Source organism: Capsicum annuum, chromosome 7, assembly GCF_002878395.1.
Source record: "Capsicum annuum cultivar UCD-10X-F1 chromosome 7, UCD10Xv1.1, whole genome shotgun sequence".
NCBI classification, from domain to species: domain Eukaryota; kingdom Viridiplantae; phylum Streptophyta; class Magnoliopsida; order Solanales; family Solanaceae; genus Capsicum; species Capsicum annuum.
Window position 1 is genome coordinate 153,998,593 of NC_061117.1, and position 10,768 is coordinate 154,009,360.

Sequence of the window (10,768 nt, forward strand, 5' to 3'; positions counted from 1 at the left end):
CTTTTCAAAGATTCTTCACACTTTAATATAATAATGTAAATATAAACATATATTTTAGTGTAAGACCATACACATTTTACCACCCAAAGTTATAAGTGGTTGATGGATCATCACTTTTGTATTTGTCCTGCAGCTTTTTCCTTGCTAACAAAGGCTAAGAGAAACACATCAATTAAAACCACATTTGTCGTATGATTATTTTACATTCTTATTAAATGTTTACAATTTGTGGTATTTGGTGTATAACTGGGATCAAATGCATCTAAAAATTCGAAGGGGGACATAGTCAATAGTGAGGCCTAACACACTCATGTTATCAGTGTTCATCACTCAATGTGTGAAACCAACATCCTGCCACATGGCAATCATGGAAGCAGTTGTCTTAGTAACTTCCACTTCCATGCTGAAATAATGTACCCAAATTCAATATGCGAGGAAGCAAATTGTCAAAAAGTATGCATGGAATGGTGCACCTATATTCTTTCTACAAGTGTACGTTAGTCGAATTGTTTAGGAAGATAATAGAGAAAAGTAGTAGCCACCCCCACCCAACTATTTTTTTCACTTAGCAAAAACACACTAAAAAATAGCAAAAAAAAAGATGAATATCCAATAACTTAAGTTTTTGCAAGAATACAAACATAAATTAGAGTCACTCCAGAAACCAGCTGAACTAAAGAGGGCAAATATAAGACCAAGAAGAAGGATGCAGTTAGTAATTCAAAAAGGTTTTTCCTACTATCAGCTATAGAACTGGTCTTTAAACAACATTAAAGTTCTTTCCATTCTTTTTGAGGAAACAATTTTGAAGCCATGTACAAAAAGGGAAGCAATTCAACACTGGTATTATTAAGAATATAAGCTAAATTATTGGCATAGCAATTAAAAATATAAGCTAAATTGTTGGCATAACAATTAATATAATGTTTAAATTATTAAAGAATTTGGTTACAAGCAAGCTAAAACAAGTTAAGGAGGAGAACCTAAAGAAGAGAACCCAGAGAAGAGACAAAATTGAGAGAATTATCGATGAAAGAAAAGTACAATTTTTTATAAAATTTGGTAAAAGGTATGTGAAAGTCTATTTTATATAGGATAGAAATTATTGTTTGTTGGTTTTTGGGCTTTTTTCATCTTATTTTTCATGGGAAAAGTTCACTTAGATCCTATGTTAGATGGGGATAAGGATTTTTTTTTTGTTTTTTGGGCAAAAATTGGATTTGACGTTGGAAGATTTTTTATTATATTTTTTGGATTTGATGTTGGGAGAGGGGGTATTCTATTTTTTTAATTATTTTTTGATTTATGAAGATTCTATTTGGGGTTTATGAGTTGTCCTCTTTTGGTTAGGAATGGTAAATTTTCTCTAAATGGTGGAAAAGAAACCCCCCTAGATGGTGGAAAAGAAATCCTATTTTTGAAGGTATGTTAAAGTGTATTTTATATAAGATAGGAATTGTTGTTTGTTGGTTTTGGGGTTTTTGCACAGAAAAGGTTCACTTAAATCCTATGTTAGATGGATATAGGGATAGGGATGGAGAATTTTTTTGTTTTTTTTTGGGCAAAAAATTGGGTTTGACGTTGGATTTTTTTTAATTATATTTTTTGAGTTTGATGTTGGAAGAGAGGGGTATTTTGTTTTTTAATTATTTTTTTGGATTATGAATATTCTGTTTGGAGTTTTTGAATTGTCCTCTTTTAGTTAGGAATGGTAAATTTTCTTTAGATGATGGAAAATAAATTCTATTTTTTAGAAGAAAAGTTTTTTTTATTTGTAATATAGTAAATATTTAATATTATTAAAATAAAAGGGGTAGATGAAAAGACAATTTTGTATAAAGTGGAGACTTCAGACAATATTTCTAATATCCTTCACACTTTTAATTTTGGCCAAACCCATCGGTGGCCCCCTAAACTTGACACCATCTTTCACTTAGGCACCTTAACTGGACCATGTTCATTTTAAACACCTCAAGTAGATAAAAGTGTCTTACTTTGACACTTTTTGCCCTTATTAAAATTAAGCTGAGGAGCGTGTGGGTCAAACGACCCACGTGGATTTTATAAGTCATTTAAAACTTGCCATGGAGGAAACTACTTTACACATCAGCATATCAACATTTAAGGGGTAAAATCCCACAAAATTCATATTTCTATTTCATTTCTCATACCCAATTTTAGAGCTTCGGTAATTTATTTTTTTTACTTTTGGTTCGATTTTCGTTGATTCGTAGAGAGATCTAGCTAAGAATGCTATTTTTTTGTATGTACAATGCATGCAATGAAATGTAGATTAATGTTCATCGACGAAGTTGAAGATTTTTTTTAAAAAATTGATGAAATTGAAGAAATTTGAGGTACAACTAAAGTTGTTCTATGTTTTTTTCTGTTTGCCTTACTATATGGATATTTTACCCCAATAATTTGTAGTGTTTTTGCTGAATTTTGTTATTAGGGTTTTTTTAGGGATTTCAGTGACAAAGTTAGGGTTTTGTGTGGGTTTTTTTGGGGATCTGACTAATTTATGTGCTATTTTCCAGATTTCACTATAAATATAAGGTTATTTTGGTACTTTTCTTGTTCAAGGGTATTTTATTTTGTTGAGAATCTTCTGGGGGTTGTTACGGAAATATATGGACACTATATTTTGACCTATTTTCATCACGGGGGAAATGTTGTAGCCGACCCTAAGCTTAGTTATAAAGGTGAGGTTAATGTCTTTGCTTTGCTATTGATAAATATCACTATAGTCTTTTTGAGTTTCTTCCTATGCCAAAGATCTTGGGTATTCAAATATTGAGGAGTTCTGTTGTCAACATGCATATGGTGAAGAGTTAGTTCCAATTAATTTTGATTGGGAGTTACTAGACTTTGTGAAGGACTTAAAAGATGGTGATGAGCTTGATATGTTTCTTCTTCATGGCATTGATGAAGATATTGAGGTTGTGTCAAAGTCTTCTCTTCTTTTAAAAGGGCCACCCGCATGTATTGATGAAGATGATATAGGAAGTAATGGTAATAAGAGTAGGGGTCTTGATAAAGATCTGAATAGTATTAAATCAGATGTGCCTAGTACTGATTCAGACATTGAAATCCCTAATGAGGATGGTTCAGACATTGATGAAGAGTTGAGAGCCCTTAAGGCTGAAAATAGAATCAAAATAAATCCAAAAAAAAAAAAGCAAAAGCTAGAGGAGAAATACCTGTAGGTGAAGCTGGTATTGACAAAGGTTTTCAGGACATTTTCAAAAAAAAGAAAGACAAATATGTGGATAGATTAGGAGATGATGAAAAGCTCATTAATATTTCAGACTGTGATAGTATTGATAGCACTGATTTGGTATATGAGGATGTTCTTGCAGATGCTGACTTACTAAGGAGAAGAAGAAGTAGTAAAATCAGATTTGATGATGATTGTGGTGTTGTTGTTTTTGAACTTAGGATGATTTTTAACGGTCCTAAGGAATTTAGAAAAACATTGGGGAAGTATGTAGTACAAAAAAGAGTTCAAAGTATTTTAAGACCTAATGAGACTCATAGAGTGAGGGCTAAGTGCAAATTTAAGCCAAAATGCAGTTGGTTGTGTTATGGTGCAATTGATAGGAATTTTGGTAATTTCATGATTAAAAATTATAATCGAGTGCATAAGTGCACAACATCAAACAAGAACAAAATATGCACAACTAAATTTGTTGCTGATAGATTTAGAGATGACATAATTAAACAACCATCTTTGAGGATTTGGGAAATACAAGAACTGTGCAGAGAAAAATTGGGATTATATATGGTAGAACAATCTGTTATAAGGCTAGATTACAGGTTCTAAGAGAGTCCATGGGAGACTGGAACTTGGAGTTTGCAAGATTGTGTGATTATGCTGAGATGATAAAACAAACCAATCCTAGTAGTTCTGTTTGGCTGAGAATAGATACAGAAAATATCCTTGGTAAAAATTTATTTGTGTATTTCTATGTGTGTCTTGATGCATTGAAGAAAGGGTGGTTGGAAGGATGTAGAAGAATTATAGGATTTGATGAATATTTCTTAAAGGGTGCTTGTAAGGGTGAACTTCTAGTAGCAGTTGGGAAGAATGGTAACAATAAGATGTTTCCTATAGCCTGGGCTGTTATGGTCAATGAAACTTAGCATAGTTGGACTTTTTTTATCAAGTATTTGAAAGAGGATCTGCAGCTGGATACTGGAGCAGGTCTTACTGTGATGGCTGAAATGCAAAAGGTAATTCTTTTGTTTTTTTAACTGTCAATAATAGAAATACTTGATTTCTCTGTCTAGTACTTTATAACTCCCCGAGATCCCATCCCGAGATGTCACACGGTTTTTATGACCCCAAAAGACCACAAGCTAACCCTTTACTGATATCTGTACCTGTACACTGCATAATATCTAAAATAAATGCGGAAACTAGCCATAAGGTTCAACACATCTATGAATACTCATAATATAGAAAAACTGAATATTAATACATCCGTCTGAAAAGCCTCTAAATTGTCTGAACTGCAGAGTTGATGGGACATGTCCCCAACTAACTCTGTCAACTGAAAATAAACAAAGTCTGAAGCAATAATAGTAAACTGAGATTCATCCTCAAAAGAAAAGGACTCACTGCTACGGCTGTTGACTGGGACTGAACTGCTGAGGATACTTTGGATCCTGTGCCTCTGAATCTATGGTGTCAAATAAAACACCATAGCGCAAATGCGTCAGTACAAGAATATACCGAGTATGCAGACGAGGTAGGCTAATGCAAGGGCTCATCCATGCACAATATCTAAACAGAATAATCATGAAGATGCCGCATGAGAACACATACATGAATGCATAGAACATGAACACAATCATCGCAACTCTAGATACTGAAACTCGGATACCACCTTACTACAGACTGAACTCACTGCTAAAATTGAGATACGGAATCACTGACTCATCTGATACTGATAACTAAGGATCTGGATGTACTTACATCAAGGACTGAACTCTGAGCTTACTGTTTTTGACTGATAGAATTAGAGATAAACTTTTGTAACAGATTATTCTGGAGCGATTCTCAGTGATAAGAAGTATGATCATGTCCGAATTTGACAACATGAATACTTAATAAAATATGAGATGGAGATCATACCTCTCTGATGGAAGATCTCTGGATATGATAATAAGAATACTCAATATGGTCTGAAACTAAGATCATCTTTTCTAACCAATTACTTTGAAAGCTTTATCAATGATAACAAATATGATTATATCTGAATCTGACGACAAGAATATTCAATAGAAATTTGATAGTGTGATCAAGTCTGTCTGGCGGTATATCTCTGAATATGATATCAAACAACGGTATATGAGACCAAGCCTATCTGACGGGATGGTCCATAAATCAATGGAACTATCTGAGTTCCTCATAAAGATAAATGACTATATCTGACAGTCCTGACTTTTGAAGATTAATTCTGAAACTGAGACTAAATCTGAACCTAAAACTATGGGAAGTAGTCATCTAACTGACATACCCCAACCTACCATAGGTGGGGTCCAATCTCTACCCCCAGTTGGAAGGGTGCCAATACCGTGTCACGGGTAAAGACATTATCTTTTCTCTAAGGTCAAGCTCTTTGGCGGTGACCGTCAACAGGACGTCAAGCTTGCTTGACAGGTGACTTCTTTTCCTGTGCTGGCTACACAGTTCTGGAACGCAAGGATTGCTTCTTAGAATCACACCCTTTACTAACCGGTGAGTTCCCATCCTTGGGTTCGCTCGGTGCTGAATCCTACTCCCAACTGAAAGACTCTGGGTTGATTCTTAGACTGTACTAGACAAAGTTGAATCTGATACTGATCATGTTTCTCAAAAAATCTGATTGATTTACACTGAGATTACTTAGTTTTGTATCTAATGGAAAATATATCGAATCATGGTATCTGACTGACGATATAGAGCTTGAATAGATTACTCAAATCGCTTTTGAGATTAGAATTAAATCACTTGAATACTATTAGAACTGAGCTGATTACAGAACTGAGGCTAGATTACTACTGATACAGAGATTACAGCAATAACTGAGATTACTGAGCTTTCTTAAGGTCTGTAATTATCTGAGGATACAGAGTTCTATAATTCACTGAGTTTTGAGAATCATGGCTCGATTGGAATTATCGAGAAACTAACACGGGCTCTAGACAACAGCTCTATTATCGAGTATAAATACCCCCAAGACTCGATAGCATAAAAGTAAAGCATAATCATTCATTCATCATCACAAGCATTCGTTCATCATCACAATCACTCATGTCTCATCACAATCATTAAAACACCTCATAATTCACAGTCGTAGAGGGGTCACTTTAGGCATCTCAGAATCATAATTATAAAATAATATAGGGGAAACATTCTACTAAATCGTACTCCATTCAATAAGGCTTTTACCTCAGCTATTTTATACCTATATCAATCTTGACACGTGTTTGGATATCACATGACTTAGGGAAACTTCATACTATCACGTCATAACTTACTTGCTAACCACTTGGCATATATTAAAAGCTTAACATATATCAAGAGCACATAATTGGGAAATTTACTACTATCACCTCTCCACTTGTTTACTAAGGTCCTTCAACAAAGCAAAAAACATGCACGGGTTCACAGTTATTTGGGAATTTCCTACTACCATGGAATAATTCATTCACTTGGGCATTTTATCAAACACTAAGCACAACTAACTCACAATTTGGGGTTTCCTATTCAACATGCTATAATGGCCTTTATGCTTCTTCTAAGCTCTTTATCAAACCTATGGGGGACAAGCTTTGCTTATGCAACCATTTCTACACCCAAAAGTCATGAACACATCGCATGGAAAAACAACTTCAAGAGGTTCTATCACATGAGTTCCACATACTAGGGTCAAAGCTCATAAATTTTGTAGACAAACATAAATCAAAACTCAACAACACATTGAACATTCATTTTAACTCATACAAATCATTAAAAACTCATAAACATAAAAATCTTTAAGTTTTAAAAAGGTGCTTGAGCTTCTTGGATGAAAGGGACCCAAGAATCAACATCTACATACCTTAATCTTTGAAATTGAATGAATTCTAATGCTTGAGACTCTATCTGCACTTGTAATAAATGATTCTCAAAGCCCACAATATGAGGAACTTGATTCTTGAAGAAATCTCGAAGAATTTATGGATGAATTTTTGGAAGATTAGGGTTCTTGAGAAAACCCTAGATAGATATTCCTGAGAGAATTGGAAGAGAAAATGATGAAATTAGGGTTTTGGAAGAGGTTTCCCATATTTATAGAGGCTTCTAAAAGGTGGGAAAAGACCAAAATACCCATTGCAAAAACGTTCTAAAATTGCTGAAAAAATATTGCTGACGACATCCGTGACAAGCCATTGGCCCGTGATGGGCCATCACAAATTGTCGTCACAAAAAGGGTGGATTTTGTGACTTTCTGCCTTAAGGTGATGACATTTTGTGACGGGCCGTCAGGCTTATGACAAGTCATCATAAAAGGTCGTCACGGATTTTCCAGGCTGACACGCTGGAGTAAAATAAGCATAACTCTTTGCTTCGATATCAATTTTGGATGAAATTAGTATCGTTGGAAAGATAATTAAAAGAGATTTCATTTGATATATAGTAGGTTCTCTAATTAGATATATACAATGAGTTATAGTCGATTGAAGTTGACCCAAATTTTGACACTCACTAAAACTTGAACGATAGAAAAACTTTCAACTCATCTATGAGTTAAGGGACCTCTATGATCTTAATTCATGCTCAAATATATTCCCACTCGATTCAATTCTGAAACATTTTGACTCAAATTTTTACTTTACCAAATACGCTCAAAGGCTTAGACTGGAAGAGGATTTTGCGAGACATTACATACTTTAACTGTTTTCTGTATGTAGGGATTTCTTGCTGCTGTTTTTAACTTGCTACTAAATGCTGAAGTAAGAAGATGTGCTAGACATATTTGGTCCAATTGGAGTCAACAGTGGAAGGGAGAAGAAAGGAGAAAACAGTTCTAGAAATGCTCAAAGGCAAGCTTTGAAGTGAAGTTCAAAGAGGAACTTGATTACATGAGCCAACTTGGTATGCAAGGTAAGGGTATTATTGGTGATTTACTGCATTATCCTAGGCAGTAATGGGTTAGGGCATTCTTTAAAGAAGATTATAAGTATGATGCTGTTGAAAATAACATGTGTGAGACCTTTAACTCATGGATCTTAGTTCCTAGACACAAATCTATCATTACCATGTTGGAGGACATTAGGAGAAAAATCATGATTAGAACTGTGGATATAATTAAGTTTGCCAATACCTGGATATGTGATATTGCACCTATAGCTCAACTTTTATTGGAGGAGAATAAGGAAAGTGCTAGGGCTTGCAAGGTTCTTTAGAATGCTGATGTTGGATTTGAAATTGGAGAAAAGGAGTTTACGCATATAGTGGACTTGATAATAGGATTTGTAGTTGTAGAACTTGGCAGTTAAGAGGCATTCCCTGCCAACATGCTATTTGTGCTTTGTATCATGTTGAATAGGAGCCTGAACCTTATGTGGAGCATTGGTATAAAAAGAAAACCTTCAGGAAGGCTTACAGTCACTTTATACAACCAATCTCCAATATGAAGATGTGGCCTAAGACAAACAATTCAAAGATTGAGCCTCCTGAGCCTAAAAAAATGCCTGGCAGACCTGCAAGAAATAGAAGAAGAGGTAAAGGTGAATCAAAGAAGAAATATGAAAAGCTATCAAAACAAGGGGTGAAAATAACATGTTCCAAGTGTCATCAACAAGGTCATAACAGAATATATTTTAAGGTAAAACAATGACTTTTAATTTAATTTTAGAAGTTGATTTCATATTGATTTAACTGTTGTGTATGTGTTTATAGATTCCTAATCCAAATGAACAAGTTCCTAGCCAAGGATTCCAGCCTAGTGGTCATAGTTCACAAGCAAGTTACTATCCTAAAAGATCAAGCCAACTTGCACCTTCAACCTAAAAAAATCAGCAAAATGCAGCTCAAGTAAGTCTGCAACAACAAGCTCAAGTCAAGCTGCAACTTCAACAACAGTTTGTGCTGATACAAGTAGAGTTAGGAGGTTTAAGGCAGCTGCAACATCTACATCTTGTGGTGATACTAGGATCCCTGTTACAAAAGGAATAAAAAGCCAACTACCTCCTAGAAATAGAAAAACTGTTGGGCACAAGAGAGGTAGAGTTGAAACAACAATAAATGCTGATTGTGGTGGATCTAAAAGGTCAAAGAATGCTGGATTTGGAATCTACACAAGTCTTATGGGAACCCAAATATTGAATGTAAGTTAACTCAAACATTGATTTTTTAACAAGAAATATATATATATATATATATATATATATATATATATATATATTAATTATTGTTCTTTCTTTTAAGAAAAAAAAAACATCCGGGGACATCAAGCCAAAAGATCCTACAAAGTGGTACAACTTACAAAGATGCAAGTTCTAAAGGTGTTGATCTTGGTTATAAGCCAAGAGGCTTGAAATGGAAAAGTAAAGATGCTGTCACCACTGATCAATTACAGCAAATGGCAAACAAAAAGAAGAAGAAGTAGTCCAAACAATTTGGTAGTTTAAATCTAGTAGTGTATAGTAGTTTAAATATACAAGCGTATGCAGTAAACAATTAGCCTAAATAACTGGGTTGTTTGAAGCGTGTTTTGTATGCACATTACTGTGACTTTGAGCTCAAAATGAAGCATAGTTATAAAGTTATTGTTGGTGTTGCTTTGTGAAGTTATTATTGGTGTTGCTTTGAGCTGTATTAAGTTGTTATTGCTTGTCTTTTTTGACGGTTGTTATAAATGTGTGATCAAAAGTTAACGATAAATATTTTATTTCAGCAAATGTAAGAAATATTACAAAACCAACATTACATCAACAAAACTACACCTGTAAGAAATATTACAAGGCCAACATTACATCAACAAACTACACCTTACAAGTCCTAATGCACATCACAGCTATACACCTAAACGGCCACTTTACAACATCAATACTAGTAGAATCAGTTGAATGAGTTCAACGCAAAACTTATGCAATTAGCATCAATATCAGTAGAATGAGTTCAACGCAAAACTTCAGCAATTAGGTTTCAACATTCATATTCCCAACAACAGCAAAGCAGTAGCAATAACACCAATAGTATATAATCTTCTTGCTTGATTTTGATTTTCTTCAAACGCCTTCACTTTTTTCAACAAACCTCAAATCACCCTATTTACTTGTGAAGGGTGTCGTTCTTCATACCAATAAAAATAATCACCCATCCAATTTCTACAAAATCAATTACAAAATCCATGACGAAATCATAATTAATCAACTAATTTAATTAAGAAGTCAAAAACATTACCTTTGAAAGTTTACAAGTAAAAAATCGATGGCCTGGATTTTGTTGAGTCCAAGAAGTCTTCAGTAATGCTTGATGACCACATTTACAATAGCGGTAATCATTTTCAGAATAAGTTATGAACGACGAGCTCGACATTGTCCAATATAATTCGAGAAAATTTAGAAAAAGATTAAACTTTTGAGAAATTGAAGAATAAATTTTTCGTTCAAAATTAAATCTAAAATTAATTTAAGGCCTAATTTAAGGAAGTTGAGAAGAATGAAGAAATTTGAGAAATTAGGGTTATTTTTGGATGGTAGAATGAAGAAGAAAGTAATATAAATAGTG